Source organism: Nyctereutes procyonoides, unplaced genomic scaffold (genome assembly GCF_905146905.1).
Source record: "Nyctereutes procyonoides isolate TBG_1078 unplaced genomic scaffold, NYPRO_anot_genome, whole genome shotgun sequence".
NCBI classification, from domain to species: domain Eukaryota; kingdom Metazoa; phylum Chordata; class Mammalia; order Carnivora; family Canidae; genus Nyctereutes; species Nyctereutes procyonoides.
In genome coordinates, this window is record NW_026575020.1 from 61,097,120 (window position 1) to 61,112,646 (window position 15,527).

A 15,527-nucleotide genomic window follows, 5' to 3' on the forward strand; every position below is an offset into this window, starting at 1 on the left:
GATCCCTGGGTGGCGCAGTGATTTGGCGCCTGCCTTTGGCCCAGGGCGCGATCCTGGAGACCCGGGGTCGAGTCCCACGTCGGGCTCCCGGTGCATGAAGCCTGCTTCTCCCTCTGCCTGTGTCTCTGCCTCTCTCTCTCTCTCTCTCTCTGTATGACTATCGTAAATAAATAAATAAATAAATAATAGTTACATATTTAGCATATTAAGAAACTGTCAAACTATTTTTCAGAGTGGCTGTATCGCTTCCCATTCCCACTTACAGTTAATGAATGATCGTATTTCTCTGAATCCTTGCCAGCTCTTGCTTGTCACTATTTTTTATTTTAGCTGCGGATAAGTGTCTAGTGAACTCATTGAGATTTTAATTTGCATTTCCCTAATGATGAATGATATTGAACATCTATCTCTGCATGTGCTTTGCCATCTGTCCTCTTCTGTGAAATGTCTGTTCATATCTTTTGCACATTTTCTAATTGGATTGTTTACTATTGAATTTTGAGTGTTCTTTATATAGTCTTAGATATATAAGTCCTTTGTTGAATATATGGTTTGCAAATATTTTCTCCCACGCAGTAGCTTGTCATTCTCTTAACAGAGTAGGATTCTGTTTTACTGCAAATAGTTCTGCATTTAAACTATGAAATAAAACAGAATGACCTAACCAGTGAGTTTTTAAAAACCAAGGTTTGCACAGCTCTAGTAATTTATCGTGGAGGGGATGAAAGATGTAAAAAAAAAGAGGGACGCCTGGGTAGCTCAGAGGTTAGGCGTCTGCCTTGGGCTCGGGGCGTGATCCCAGAGTCCCGGGATTGAGTCCCGCGTTGCGCTCCCTGCGTGGAGCCTGCTTCTGCCTCTGCCTTTGCCTCTCTCTCTGTGTCTCTCATGAGTAAATAAATAAAATCTTTAAAAAAAAAGAAGAAGAAGAAGGTCTGTCATAGAATTAGGAGAAGGAAGTTCCATGTACTTGTTCTTTTTTAATGTGTAATTTTAGATACATTTCATTACTCATTACTAATTCTTAGCATTTAGGAGATAAAGACCGAGCCTAATGAATGAAATTATTCCATAATTCCTGAATAATGAAAACTTAACCAATTGGTTCACTTTAATATTTTGCTTTTAACATCAGGTTTCAGATGATGATAAAGAAAAGGGAGGGGGAGCTCTTCCAACTGGAAAATCTAAAAAGAAAAGAAAGAAAAAGAAGAAGCAAAGTGAAGATAACTCTCCTGCACAGGTAGGGTATCAGAACAACAGACGTCATTCATTAAGCACCTACTGCTGAAATGTGAAAGGCTAATATGCAGATACTAAGAATATGTAGAAATAAAAGACATAATAGGAGATAGCAGGTTTACTTGCAAAGCATTGGAAAAGTCACAGAATGTTTTAAAGATCTTCTATATCCTACTGTAATAAAAACTGTTGCTCTAAAAAAATCATAACCAAAGATATAAAACCAAAAGTTACTAAAAATAAAATAAGATACATTTTGGTTTATATTAAGGCGAAATGGAAAAGGATACAACAGTGTTTCTCACAGAATGTCTTTTGAATAACTGGAATTTATTAGCAAGTTATAAGTTTAGTTCAATTAGAACAACCGTGTGCATCACGAGTGAAGTATCATCCACTCTGAGTTTGCTCTGTTTCTCTTAGTATCTTCTGCTTGTTTGGCTTCTGACAGGAGCTTTGTTGATGTCACTCCTACATTTTCCTTCTTTTTTCATGGTCTCTCCTATTAGGAAAATTTTTATTTTATAATATGGATGAAAGCAAAGCTATTTTAATTTCATACATACTAGATTACTAGAAGTATTGCATGGGTTTCTCTTTGAAACACTATCACCATTACATTACAAATTACGGAAATCTTACTCCTTACTTACAACATGCAGCTAGTTGTTTTTATTCCTCTAAATGTAGGAGATAGGGGCACCTGGGTGTCTCAATCCTTTGAGTGTCTGCCTTCAGCTCAGGTCATGATTTCACGGTTTTGCAATCGGCCCATGTGCGGCTCCTTGCTGAGCAGGGAGCCTGCATCTCCCTCTCCCTCTACCTGCTGCTCCCCCCGCCCCCTCCCTGCTTGTGCTCTCCCCTCTCTGTCAAATAAATAAAATCTTTTAAAAAATAAGTTAGTAAATAAATGTAGGACATAGCCAGAGTTTCTATAGAGGATAGCCCACATAATAATTTTCCTTTGAGCATCTGGCTTTTTTGACTCCCGGGATCGGGTCCCATACCATATCCGGCTCCTTGCATGGAGCCTTCTTTTCCCCCTCCCTCCCTCCCTCCCTCCCTCCCTCCCTCCCTCCCTCCCTCCCTCCCTCCCTTCCTTCTGAATAAGTAAATAAAATCTTTAAAAAGAAAAAAATAGCCAGGCTCATTTCAGGACAGAATTATTTTCTTTTCCCTCACCAAAACATGTATTCTCACGCCTTGTACGTTTCCTACACGTCTCCTACTTGTCACACACGGAGTTGTTTTCCTTATCGTTCTCCAGTAGTCTCCATTCCATTGGCAGGCTTTTGCAAAATTGTAATATATTAACTTCCTTTCAGAGAGAAGAGCACTGTGTGAAGGGGGGAAGGGGGAGGAGGAGGGGGGGGAGGGAGAGAGTGCGAGACCCAGCATCTTTCCTTTTTTAAACTATTTTGTTTCTTTATTCCTGTGTGAGAGAGAGAGACAGAGACAGAGACATGGGCAGAAGCAGGTCCCCGCAAGGAGACAGATGCAGGAAAGGATCCCGGACCCGCATGATCCGGCCCTGAGATGAAGGCAGAGGCTTTAACCGCTGATAAACCAGGGGTCCCGAAGGAACGAACGAACGAACGAACGAACGAACGAACGAACGAACAAAGGAACAGAACTTCATCCCAGATCGTGGGAACTTGTGAAATATTGGCACTCGTCCTTATCTCTCCGAGCTGTCCTGTTCCCGATTTTTACCCGCGCTGGCCTTTGAACTCCTAAGCTACAGTTCCTTTACCAAGGGATGTTAGCAATATAGCATCCAGAGAGGGATCCCTAGGTGGCTCAGCGGTTTGGTGCCTGCCTTTGGCCCAGGGCGTGATCCTGGAGACCCGGGATCAAATCCCATGTCGGGCTCCCAGTGCGTGGAGCCTGCTTCTCCCTCTGCCTGTGTCTCTGCCTCTCTGTCTCTCTGTCTCTCTGTCTCTCTCTCTCTCTCTCTCTCTCTGTGACTATCATAAATAATAAATTAAAAAAAAAAAAAATATATATATATATATATATATATATATATATATGGCATCCGGAGGTAGAGGAAACCTCTCCCTCGTAGAACCCATAGGGACACGTAGACACAGACGAGATGCCAACAAAGTATATAGCCTTGGTCTCACTCCTATCTGTGGAGAGGTCACGAAAGACCCGATGTTCCGATCTCCCCCCTGGCTGGGTGACAACAACTCCAGTGGGCAGCGAGCGTGACCGCGTCCGGACCCCATCCATCCTTTGGTTTCCATTTCGAAAGAGAAGAGGCCGGTTTCCTGCAAAGATACCCAAAGCCGCAGCAACAACCCAACCCGAAGAAGACCAGAGCCTCTGTCTCCCCGAGCGAGCTGAGCACTGGTTCCTCACCAACAGTCGGGACATTACTGATGGAACCAGAGGGATTCCTAGGTTAGGTTCTGGTCCCTGGGCTGGCCTCATTGCCAGCTTTCTCTAATCGTGGAGAGCATAGCATTCAAGCATGAGCAAAGCACCCCATTCACCCATCGGGCCATCTGAGCCTCAGGTTCCCCTTCCACGTGTCCCAGGTCAGTGAGCACTTGCAAGTAAGTATAGGCCCCCTAAGCAGCCCAGGGGTAGCCTGCCAGAGTTTCCTGTGGCTAGCGGGGTGTGTGTGTGTGTGTGTGTGTGTTGGGGGGGGGGTGGGTCGTGTGCTCAACCTTCACTGCAGGGTTCTCTAGGGTCTGGTTCGGTTCGCCCCGCTTTTCTGCGTGCGCGTGCACGTGCGTGTGCATGCTCCATAAGGAGCTGGGGCGTCCTCGGGAGGAGGGGCGCCGTAGAGAGTGGACAGTTTACTCTCTGATCTTGGTACGGGCAAGGCTGTAGGGCTTGAACTCTATGGGAACCAGGAAGGTTTTCTTCCGTTTTCTCATCGTCAGTTTTGGCAGGTTGCCTTTTAGCGGATCGATCGATCCAATCGAAACAAAACAAAACAAAACGAAACAAAACAACTTTTTTTTTTTCCTTTTTGTAAAGATTCTGTTTATTTTCTCCTGAGACACAGTGAGTGAGAGAGTCGGACACACAGGCAGAGGGAGAAGCAGGCTCCATGCTGGGAGCCGGACGTGGGACTCTGATGCCGGGCCTCCAGGATCAGGCCCCGGGCTGAAGGCGGCGCTCAACCGCCGAGCCACCCGGGCTGCCCACCTTTTTCTTTTTCTTTTTCTTTTTCTTTTTCTTTTTCTTTTTCTTTTTGTTTTTTTTTTTATTTTTTTTTTTTTATTTTCAAAAGATTTTAGGTGTATGTGATGTTTACACCCAGGTTAGGGCTCATCCTCGCAACCGAGAAATATGGAGTCCCACACTCCACCGACAGTGCCAGCCAGCAGCCACGCACCCCTTCATCGATTTCATTTGTTCATTTATTTGCTTGCTTGCTTGCTTGCTTGCTTGCTTCCTGGCTTGCTTATGTATACATTCATTCAGCCGGTCAGTCGGTCAGTTGATCAGTTCAGTCAGTCAGTCCTTTTAATTAATCATTCATTCTTTCCTGTTTTAGAGATGTTCTTTATTTATCCATGAGAGACACACAGAGACAGGCATTGACAGATGCAGAGAGAAGCAGGCTCCCCGCGGGGAGCCCCAAGTGGGAGTCAGGGCCCCAGGACCCCAGGATGATGACCTGACCCCAAGGCAGATGCTGAACACGGAGCTACCCAGGCGTCCCCGTTGCTTGACTTCTTAGGGGAGGCAGACAGGCAACGTGCATTCAGTGGCACGGAGATAGAGCCCAACTAGTGCTGAGTTTTCTGTGAGCCCTTTGGCCCTGGGTCAGTGTGAAAGCCAATGGAGCAGGGCCCAGAAACGTTCAAGGCTGAGAATTTCCTTCCTCCCTAATCATTTCACAGACGCTTACTTGAAAGTGGTATCTATCTATCGTATGGCAAACGTCTGTCTTTCTCTGTTTGGGTTCTAGCAAGACCCAGAGAGCCGAAGCCCCCAACCTCACGGACCGACTGAAAGTTGCGAGTTGGATGCAGAGATAGGCAGGCAGGCAGGCAGGCAGGCAGGCAGGCAGAGCCGGAAAGGCAGGCGCCACACCCACACCGGTGAGTCCAGGTGTGAGGAATGTGGGATCCCAGGGCAGCTGGGACGCAGCCTGGTCCGGATCCACCCGGGTCAGTAGCGTTTCCTGACACGGGACGGGCGCCAAAGAGGGGCCTTGGGGTGGCTTTCCTCCTCCGCCTCCTTGGGATGGGGACATCTGCCCCACTCGGGGCATGCCCCCCACCCGCCCACGCGCCCACCCTCACACGCTGGCCGCCGGTCCTGCAGGCGCCTGCCTTCCGAACCACCCAGGCTGCACCTGTTCCATGTCCGGTCCCGGTTCCGGTTCCGGCCCCGGCTCCGGCCCCAGGCAAGGGCGCACTTGCAAATGTCATCCATGGGAGGCTTCCTGCTGCCCTCACTCCTACAGATCCGGGCCACGGGAGGGTGGGAGCCGTTCCCAGATGGGATGTAGAAATGTCCGCCAACCGAAACCCGTCCTTCCCGCGTCATCTCCCCACGACGTGACGCGACGCCCTGTGCGGTGTGTGGAGAGAGACCCTTTGTCTCGCCGCCACCGCTACAGCAACCGAGGACAGTCCTCAAACAGGATCAGGGTCACACGAGCATCGGTCCCATCTGAACCTATTCCCTAGTTGGGGATCCTAGGGTGTGTCTAGGGATAGACCTGGAGCTCGAGGTCCTGTGTGTGTGGGAACCCGACGAAGGAACGGGCAAGACCGTGGGTGGCGGTGGGAAGGAAGAGGTGCGGACGAGGTGTGCCCGGGTGGCATACCCGCGTTTGAGCGTCTGCCTTCGACTCGGCTCCGGGCGTCATCACGGCGTTTTGGGGATCCAGCACCGCACCGGGCTCCCCGCGTGGAGCCTGCTTCTCCCTCTGCCTGCGTCCCGGCCTCTCTCTGTGTGTCTCCCGTGAATAAATACAGTTTATTTATTCATTTATTTTTTAAAGATTTTATTTATTTATTTATTTATTTATTTATTTATTTATTTATTTATTTGAGAGACAGAGAGAGAGAGAGAGAGGGAGGGAGGGAGGGAGGGAGGGAGGGAGAGAGAGGGAGAGAGAGAGAGAGAGAGAGAGAGAGGCAGAGATCGGGTGCCGATCAATACAGTTTAAGAAATTAAACTTAAGAGTAAAAAAATGGAGGGCAGCCCCGGTGGCGCAGCGGTTTGGCGCCGCCTGCAGCCTGGGGTGTGATCCTGGAGACCTGGGATCCAGTCCCACATCGGGCTCCCTGCATGGAGCCTGCTTCTCCCTCTGTCTGTGTCTCTGCCTCTCTCTCTCTCTCTCTCTCTCTCTCTCTCTCTCTCTCTCTCTCTCTCTCTCTCTCTCTCTCTCTCAATAAAAAAAAAATCCTTAAAAATAATAAATAAATGAATGAATAATAAACGAATGAATAAATAGATAAATAGATAAATAAAATTTAAAAAATTTTAAAAAAGAGAGTAAAAAAAAAAAATGGAATGGAAAGATAACTTGGCGAGGAGGAGGATGTGTGAACGTATGTAATGCCGCTGAGCGACTCTAGGCTTAGAAAGGGTTACAAGGTTCCACCGTAGGTGACGCCTGTCTTTTGGACCACAACCGAAACACAAAACAAGACCCCCTGTCCCTGGCTCAGAGTAAGGGAGTTCCTGGGTCAGGCTGGAGGGGGTTCCTGTGGTCCGCAGAGTGCAGAACCCCGGTTCAGTCATCTGGACTCTTTTCTTCCTGTCCGCGGAGACAGGCGTGGTCGCAGACGGCACACGCCCCGTAAAGGCAAGGCCAGAAGGAAGAACTTCAGCATTTCTTTTGCTCTTCTTTTCTGTTCTTCCGGTTGTTGTGGTTCCGGTGTCGTTGAGCCTCAGCATTTCCAAGCACCTTGTAGGGGCAACCTGGGAGACTCGCTGGGGTTAAGCAGCCGACTCTCGGTTTCGTCCGCCAGGAGGTGGCACTCTTGACTCGCCCAGTGAGGCCGTGGCGACCTCTGGAAGGAAGGTGTCAGGCTCAGGGTTTCCGAGGGGCTCGGCTGGGCTCCCGAGAAGTGGATCTGAGTGTCTCCAGGCTGTCTGATCCTATCTGAGTCTTAGGATGCGATTCCAGGGGCCCCTGGCACGCTCGGTCAGTAGAGAGCAGGACTCTTGACCTCCAGGTCGTGAGTGCGAGCCCTACGTTGGGAGTAGAGATCACTCTGACAAAGGGACCCCGGGGGGCCCCGGGGGGAGGGGGGGGACAGGGGAGGGGAGGGGAGGGGAGGGGAGGGGAGGGGAGGGGAGGGAGGAGGGGAGGGCGGCGGGCGTGGGGACCGGGGGAGGTCGAAAGAAAGAAAAACAGATGCCATTCTACTCAGGGAAGGCCTCGGTGATACAGCGGATCCTTCCAACGGTGTCTGGTTACAATGAGAACGGATTCCCACCGACCTTCTGAAGAGGATTTAACAATCGCCAAAAAAAGGGAAGATGACTCACTGAGAGTTTCTGAACTCTGTTCCGGGTTTCGTGGAACTCATTCAGTTCCACGTTGTTCCTTTCTGTTCGGTTTCCATGCAGCTTTTTCATTAGTTCTGGCAACTCCTACTGTATGTAGTTGGACGATCTCAGGGTGACCAGACACCGGGATTCGTCCAGACTCCTTTCCGCGAATCTTCTGAAAGGCGGACCGTATTGTTGCAAGACCTTCCGAACCACAGCTGCACGTGAAGGGGAGGTCACCCACGGAGGGAGGGACGTGCCTAAAGACCCGATGGGAATTCATTATAATGCAGTCGAGAGGAAAATCCGACCAGTTTCTGTCACACACACACACACACACACACACACACACACACTCACACTCACACACACAACGCACGCATGCACGCACGCAGAGCATTTAAACAGTTGGAATGTGGAGTGATGGCACTCTACCAGGACACGTTACAAGTTTAGGAATTTCATTTCGTGTTTGGAACACCGGCAGCATTCACTCAGGCAATATAATCTAAGAGGGCTTATGATTCTTTGTCTGACAGTGCTTCTCATGTGCCTTCCCATAACAAGTAAAGGACCTATAGTAGTCAAGAGACTCTATTTAGGGTTCGGCATTCTGGGATCCGCTGAGAATCCACGAACGGATGGAGGAACCCGTAGACAGACAGCCAGGCAGCCAACCAGCCAACCAAAAACATCTCAGAAGTTTTCAAGGCACATGCCTACAAGGGATCACGGATCATAACAAAACGGAAATCTTCCGTGTCTCTTTCGCCAAGGTGGCCCCTAGGAGGTTCTACAGGTGCTTTTAGAGTTGTCCCCAAAATGAAGCTCCTTTTGCGTGGAGAAGTTTTCACTCTTACGTAGGGGAAGACCGGATAAAAACGAATCCAAAAAATAAAATAAATAAGTAAATAACCAAAAAAAAAAAAAAAAAAAAAATTCAAACAACAACCACAACCAAAAAAAAAAAAAAAAAAAAAAAGGAATCTAAAAACCTTGCTGTTCTGGGCAGGTAAAGGTAGAAACACACACACACACACACACACACACACACACACACACCAAAAAACAAACCAAAAAAAAACCCAAACAAACCAAACCAAGCCAACCAACCAAACAAAAAAGCACATTGTCTTTGTCTTTTCTTCTCTGTTCACACTCTTATCAAGAGTAGACTACCAATGCAAGAGAATCTCGTCATTTTAGCGGAGAGAAGAGCCAAATCTCAGTTGTACACCAGTGTACTAGTAAAACCCACTTCTCCCAATCTCAGTCCGTCCTGACCACGCCTACAATTACTTTTCAAAGAGTCTGCTTCTGGGACGCCTTGGGTGGCTCAGCGGTGGAAGGTCTGCCTTTGGCTGAGGGCCTGATCCCAGGGGTCCTGGGATCCAGACCCGCATCGGGCTCCCCACGTGGAGCCTACTTCTTCCCCTGCCTGTGTCTCTGCCTCTCTCTCTCTCTCTCTCTCTCTCTCTCTCTCTCTCTCTCTCTCTCCCTCCCCCTGTCTGTCTCTCTTTCTTTCTCTGTCTCTCTTTATCTCTCTGTCTCTCTGTCTCTCATTGTCTGTCTCTGTCTCTCTGTGTGTCTGTCTCTGTCTCTCTTTATCTCTCTGCCTCTCTTTTCTCTGTCTGTCTCTCTTTGTCTCTCTCCCCTTCTCTCTGTCTGTCTCTCTCTCTCTTTCTCTGTCTCTCTTTGTCTCTGTCTCTCTTTGCCTCTCTCTATCTCTCTGTCTGTCTCTCTTTGTCTGTCTCTGTCTCTCTCCTTCTCTCTGTCTCTCTTTCTCTCTCTGTCTCTCTCTCCCATGAATACATAAATAAAATCCAAAAGACAGAAAACAAAAAACAAATCTCAAAAATCCCCTTCAGAAATCCCTCCTATAATTTCTTTTTCCGTTCCGTCAGTCTTAAGCGTTCTTTCTCTAAATAGCCAGGCTTTGGGACGCCCGTGTGCCTCAGCGTTTGAGCATCTGGCTTCGGCTCAGGGCGTGATCCCAGACTCCTGGGACCCAGTCCCATATCAGGGTCCTCGCATGGAGCCTGCTTCCCTTGTCTCTGCCTGTCCCTGTGTCTCTCATGAATAAGTAAATAAAATCTTTAAAAAAAAAAAAAAAGCCAGAGTCATTTCAGGACAGATTCATTTTCTTTAACCACCACCACCACCACCACCACCCGCATTTTCATGCCTTGTATCTAATTCTACACGTCTCCTACTATCTCACACACAGAGGTTGTTTTCCTTATCGTTAACCAGTAGTCTCGATTCCATGTGGCAGATTTTTAAAAATTGTACTTATTTTATACTTTTTGAGAGAGAGAGAGAGAGAGAGAGAGAGAGAGAGAACTTTGTGAAGGGAGAAGGGAGGGAGGGAGGGAGGGAGGAGGGAGGGAGGGAGGGAGGGAGGGAGACGGAGACAGAGACAGAGACAGAGACAGAGACATAGGCAGAAGCAGGCTCCCCACAAGGAGCCAGATGTGGAAATGGGTCCGGACTCAGACACCGCCCCCCCCCCCGCCCCAGAATTGGGCCCTGACCCAAAGGCCGATGCTCAACCCCTCAACCGCTGAGCCACCCAGGCGGCAGACTGTTAACTCCTAGGAACCTCAGTCTCTGGGGGCACATTGTCTATCGTACCAGAAATCCTTAGATTGTCAAATGTATGAATACATGTAATAGTTTTTATTTTTTTATTTTTTTAAAAAATGTATTTATTTATGATAGTCAGAGAGAGAGAGGCAGAGAGAGAGAGAGGCAGAGACACAGGCAGAGGGAGAAGCAGGCTCCACGCACCGGGAGCCAGACGTGGGATTCGATCCCGGGTCTCCAGGATCGCGCCCTGGGCCAAAGGCAGGTGCCAAACCGCTGCGCCACCCAGGGATCCCTCCTTTCTGTTTGCATCTCACTGTGCGCACCCACCCGTTCCATCAATACTAACAATTGTCATTTTAAAGTTTTAATTGAATTCCCGTTTGTTAACACGGTATAATATAGTTTCAGGTGTACCACGTAGTGATTCAACCATTGGCTACAACGCCTGGTACTCGTCACAGGTGCCCTCCGTCATCCCCATCCCCCATTTCCCTATCCACTGCCCCATTCCTCTGGCATCTATTACTTTATTCTCTACGGTTAAGAGTGTGTTTCTTGGTTGACTTCTCTCATCCCCCCCCCCCCGTCCCCGCCCCCGCCCCTTTGCCAGTTTGATTGGTTTCTTAAAATCCACACGTTATGGTATTTGTCTTTCTCTGACTTAGTTCATTTAGCGTCAGTCCTTTCCGGTTCTTCCACATCGTTGTCAATGGCTTCATTCCATCCCTTCTGATGACCGAGTGACGTCGCAGTGACTGTATTTCCCCCATCGTCTGTGCCCACTCATCTGTCGGTGGACGCCTGGGCCGTGTCTCCTGTTCGGCTGCCGTTGACGCCGCCGCCACAGGCACTGGGCTGCGCGTCCCCCTTCGAAACTGTACTCCTGTATCCTTGGGGCAAGTACCTTGCTGCGCAATTCCGGCATCGTAGGATCGCTCTACGTTTCACTTCTTGAGGCCCCTCCACGCCGTTCTCCACAGTGGCCGCACCTGGTCCCAGGCATGCCCACCAGGAGTGTAAGGGGGCTCCCCCTTCTCCCCAGCCTCACCAACACCCGTTGTTTCTCGTGTTGTGAATTTTAGCCATTCTGACGGCTGTCAGGGGACGTCTCATCGTGGTTTGGGTCTGCATTTCCCTGGTGATGGGTGATGCTGAGTGACTTTCCGTGCGTCTGGTGGCCATCTGGATGTCCCGTCAGAGACAATGTCCATTCATGTTTTCTGCCCGTTTTCAGTTGGTAATTTGCGTTTAGGATGCTGAGATTTATATTTGCTTTATCTAGTTTGGACACTAACTCTTTATCAGCTGTGTCGTTTACAAATATCTCCTCTCATTTTGTATGTTGCCTCGTAGCGACGGTTGTTTCCTCCACTGTGCGGAACCTTTTCAACTTGATGAAGTCCCAATAGTTTATTTTTGCTTTTGTTTCCCTCGCCTCAGAGGCATATCTAGAAAGAAGATCCAATGGCCAATGTCAAAGACATTGCTGCCTATCTTTTCTTCTTTTTATGGTTTTAGGTCTCACATTTAGGTCTTTAATCCATTTTGAATTTATTTTTAACCTACATGGTGTAAGAAAGTGGTCCTGTTTCATTCTTCTGCACTTGGCTGCCTGGTTTTCCCAACCCCGTTTGTTGAAGAGTCTGTCTTTTTGCCATCGGATATTCTTTCCTGCTTTGTTGAAGATTCATTGAAAATAGACTTACAGGTGTGCGTCTTGTTCCGGTTTTCCATTCTGTTCTATTGATCTAAGGCTCTCCTTCTTGTGCCCGCACCATACTCTGGATCACTAGAGCTCGGTGATAGAACTTGAAATCTGAAACCCCAGCTTTGGGTTTTTTTCAACACTGCTTTGGCTATTTTCAATCCTCCGTGGTTTGTTGTTGTTTGGTTAAAGATTTTATTTATTTATTCATGAGAATACACAGAGAAGGGAGAGAGAGAGAGAGAGAGAGAGAGAGAGAGAGAGAGAGAGGCAGAGACACAGGCAGAGGGAGAAGCAGGCTCCATGCGGGGAGCCCGACATGGGACTTGATCCCGGGTCTCCAGGATCACGCCCTGGGCCGAAGGCGGCGCTAAACCGCTGAGCCCCCCGGGCAGCCCATCTTCTGCGGTTCTATATAAATTTTAGGATCATTTGTTCCAGTTCTGTGAAAAATACCATAGCTATGTTGATGGGGATCTCATGAAATGTGTAGATTGCTTTGAGCATAATTGGAGAAGAATGGATGTTAACTCTTCTTTAGATGTCTGGTGGAATTGACCCGGGAAGGCCCTCTGGTCCTGGACTTTGTTGGGAGATTTTTGATTGCTGATTCAATTTCTTTGCTGGTTATCTGTCTGTCCCAGTTTCTTATTTCTTCCTTTTTCATTTTTGTTGTGTTATCTATTTCTTTGAGTAGTATATAGCCTTTTAAACAACAGGGCACCCCGGGTGGCTCAGCGGTTTAGCGCCGCCTTCGGCCCAGGGCCTGATCCTGGAGACCCAGGGTCAAGTCCCACGTCGGGCTCCCCGCATGGAGAGCTGCTTCTCCTTCTGCCTGTGTCTCTACCTCTCTGTTTCTCATGAATAAATAAATAAAATATTTAAAAAATATATAAACAATAGTTGTTCTTCCAATCCAGGAGCATGAAATGCCTTTCCATTGGTTTGTGTCATCTTCAGTTTCTTTCATCAGTGTTTCATAGTGCAGGGCATTCACCTCTTTGGTTAGGCTCAATCCTACGTATCTTAGTGTTTTTGGTGCTAGTCTACATGGAAGTGAATCCTCAATTTCTCTTCCTGCCGCCTCATTATTGGTGCATAGAAACGCAACAGATTTCTGCAAGTTCACTTTGTGTCTTTTACTGAATTTATCAGTTTTAGCAGCTTTTGATAGAGATTTTTGGGTTCCAGTTTCTTATTGCTTCCTTTTTCATTTCTGCTATGTTATCCATTGCTAGGAATTGATCTATTTCTTCCAGGTTCTAAGTTGTTGGCGTAGAATTTTTCATAATGTTCTCTTATAATCGTTGGTATTTCTGTTTTGTTTGTTGTTATTTCTCTTCTCTCGTTTGTGATTCATTTCCATCCTGTCTCATCTTTCCTTTTTTTAAAAGCAGATTTTATTTATTTTTTCATGAAAGACACACAGAGAGAGGCAGAGACACAGGCAGAGAGAAAATTTCAGGCTCCATGCAGGGAGCCTGATGTGGGACTCAATCCCCAGGACCCCGGGATCCTGACTGGAGCCAAAGCAGATGCTCAACCAACCGAGGCACCCAGGTGCCTTGCTGATTCAATGCCTTTGCTAGTTATGGGTCTGTCATAATCACAGATTTTCTATTTCTTCCTATTTGGTTTTGCTCGTTTGCACATTTCTCTGCGATTTGTCCATTTCTTCCCGGTCTCCCAGTTTGTTAGTGTATAACCTTTCACAGTATTCCCTTATAATCGTCTTATTTTTCTGGGCCATCTCTCCTCTCTCATTTGTGATTTTATTTAGGGAAGGTCCCTTCTCTTTCTTGTTGATGAGGCTGCCTAGGGCTTGATCCATTTTGTTAAGTGTTTTGAAGAAGCAGCCCAGGTGCTATTCCATTCTACTGTTTTGTTGTTTCTGTATTGTCTATTTCTGCTCTCATCTTGAGTATTTGTGTGTGCAGGGTTTAGGCTTTGTGGCTTCCTTTTTCAGCTCAAAGTACGATGAAAGTAAACAGTCAATAAGTAATATATAAGGTATATACATAAAAATTAAAATGCAGGGTCCCCTAAAGTCTGGTCGCGCCCGGCCCGCGCAGAAATGCGGCCTCAAGCCCAAAGTACAGAGGGGCTCGCATGCTCCAAAAAGCGATAAGGAGCTATTTCAGCCGGCGGCCTGCAGTCGGTCCACCCCGGCAGCGGGGTCTGGAGGGGCGCCGGGGGCCGCGGTGCTGACGTCTTTACACCTCGCACCTTCCTCCAGGGCTATAGACCTGCCTCAGGAGTGATGCACCTTTCCTCGGGTGAGATGCACCCAAGGTCGGAGGCGGGGCTGTGGTTTCCTGCTGGCTGGCGGTAGCTGTGGAATGTCCCCGAGCATCCATTCTGAGTCAGGGGATGCGAGGCATTTGGCTACCTTAAGGTCCCCTGGCCTGGGCGGAGCATCCCGCCCTTCATTGAATCTTCACTTTGGGCCTCCGCCGCTTCAGAAATCACATCTGCGTTCACCCTGCCTGGGTTCGCGATGCTTTGTTTTTATGTTTGTTTCCCCTGGTCCGATTCGGACAAGTGACTGAGTTTCAAACCTCCACACCGCGGCTGCCCTCCGGAGGGACCGTGCGCCTCCCAGAGGGTCTGGCTGAAGCAGGCCCATGCTCGGGGCCCCGTGACTGCACAGGGGTTTGCAGTTTGCCTCCCACACAGGGCAGACAGCTGGCCCTAGTCCCGCGGCTCTCGGCGGGGTCGCCGCTCCTGGGGGCTGGGAACCGCCACGCCAAACTGGGGCACCGTCCTTGGGACCCTCGGGATCCTGAGTCCCACCCTGTCGCCGGCAGGGGCCGCCCCCACTTCGCCTCCCGAGCACTGCAAGGCCGGCGTCTCCCCCACTCTAGCAGACTTCTGGAAGTTCTGACTTTGTGCCCCTGCCTCTCCTTCTGCTTTCCCGGGATACTGTGCGTAGACCCGTCAGCGGGCTCCTGCCCCTGTGGGATCCGGGGCTGTGTCTCCCCCTCCGGGACCGACTGATTGATTTTCTTTTTAAGATTTTATTTTTCTGTCACCTCTACACCCACATGGGGCTTGAACTCTCTGCCCCAAGAACAAGGGTCGCGTGTTCTTATGAACCACACCGAGCGACCAGGCTCCCTTTGATTGATTGATAGGTATTAATTGAAGCCGCGAGCTGCCTGTGCTCGGGCAGAAACTGAGCCCCGCGTCGAGGTACGGTCATTGGGACCCTGATCGATGTTAAAGGGTGCCCAGAGCCCCCCGGGAGCAAAGAGGCGCCACACTGACAAGTTGGCCATTTCCTCGACCAGGAGTCGTTTGACTGCCGATTTATTTGGTTGCATTTCAGGGCTTCGACCCTTGACAGATCCACGAAGGATGCTATTCATCGAGAGGCAGGGGATGGGGATACAGCGAGAACGTGCCGGGTTCGGAGGGAGCTAAAGCTCCCCCGTCATGGACTCGATGTCCCAGTTGGGTGCAGAGATAGGCCAGCCAGCAAAGAGATGAGAAACATGGCCCTGGGGTGCCTGGC

General features: G+C 48.9%; 1 pseudogene; it reads left to right on the forward strand.

Annotated features, from left to right (window-relative positions):
* The window catches only part of LOC129504646 (protein LYRIC-like), a 40,720-nt pseudogene that overhangs the window by 7,432 nt on the left and 17,761 nt on the right, over positions 1–15,527 (forward strand).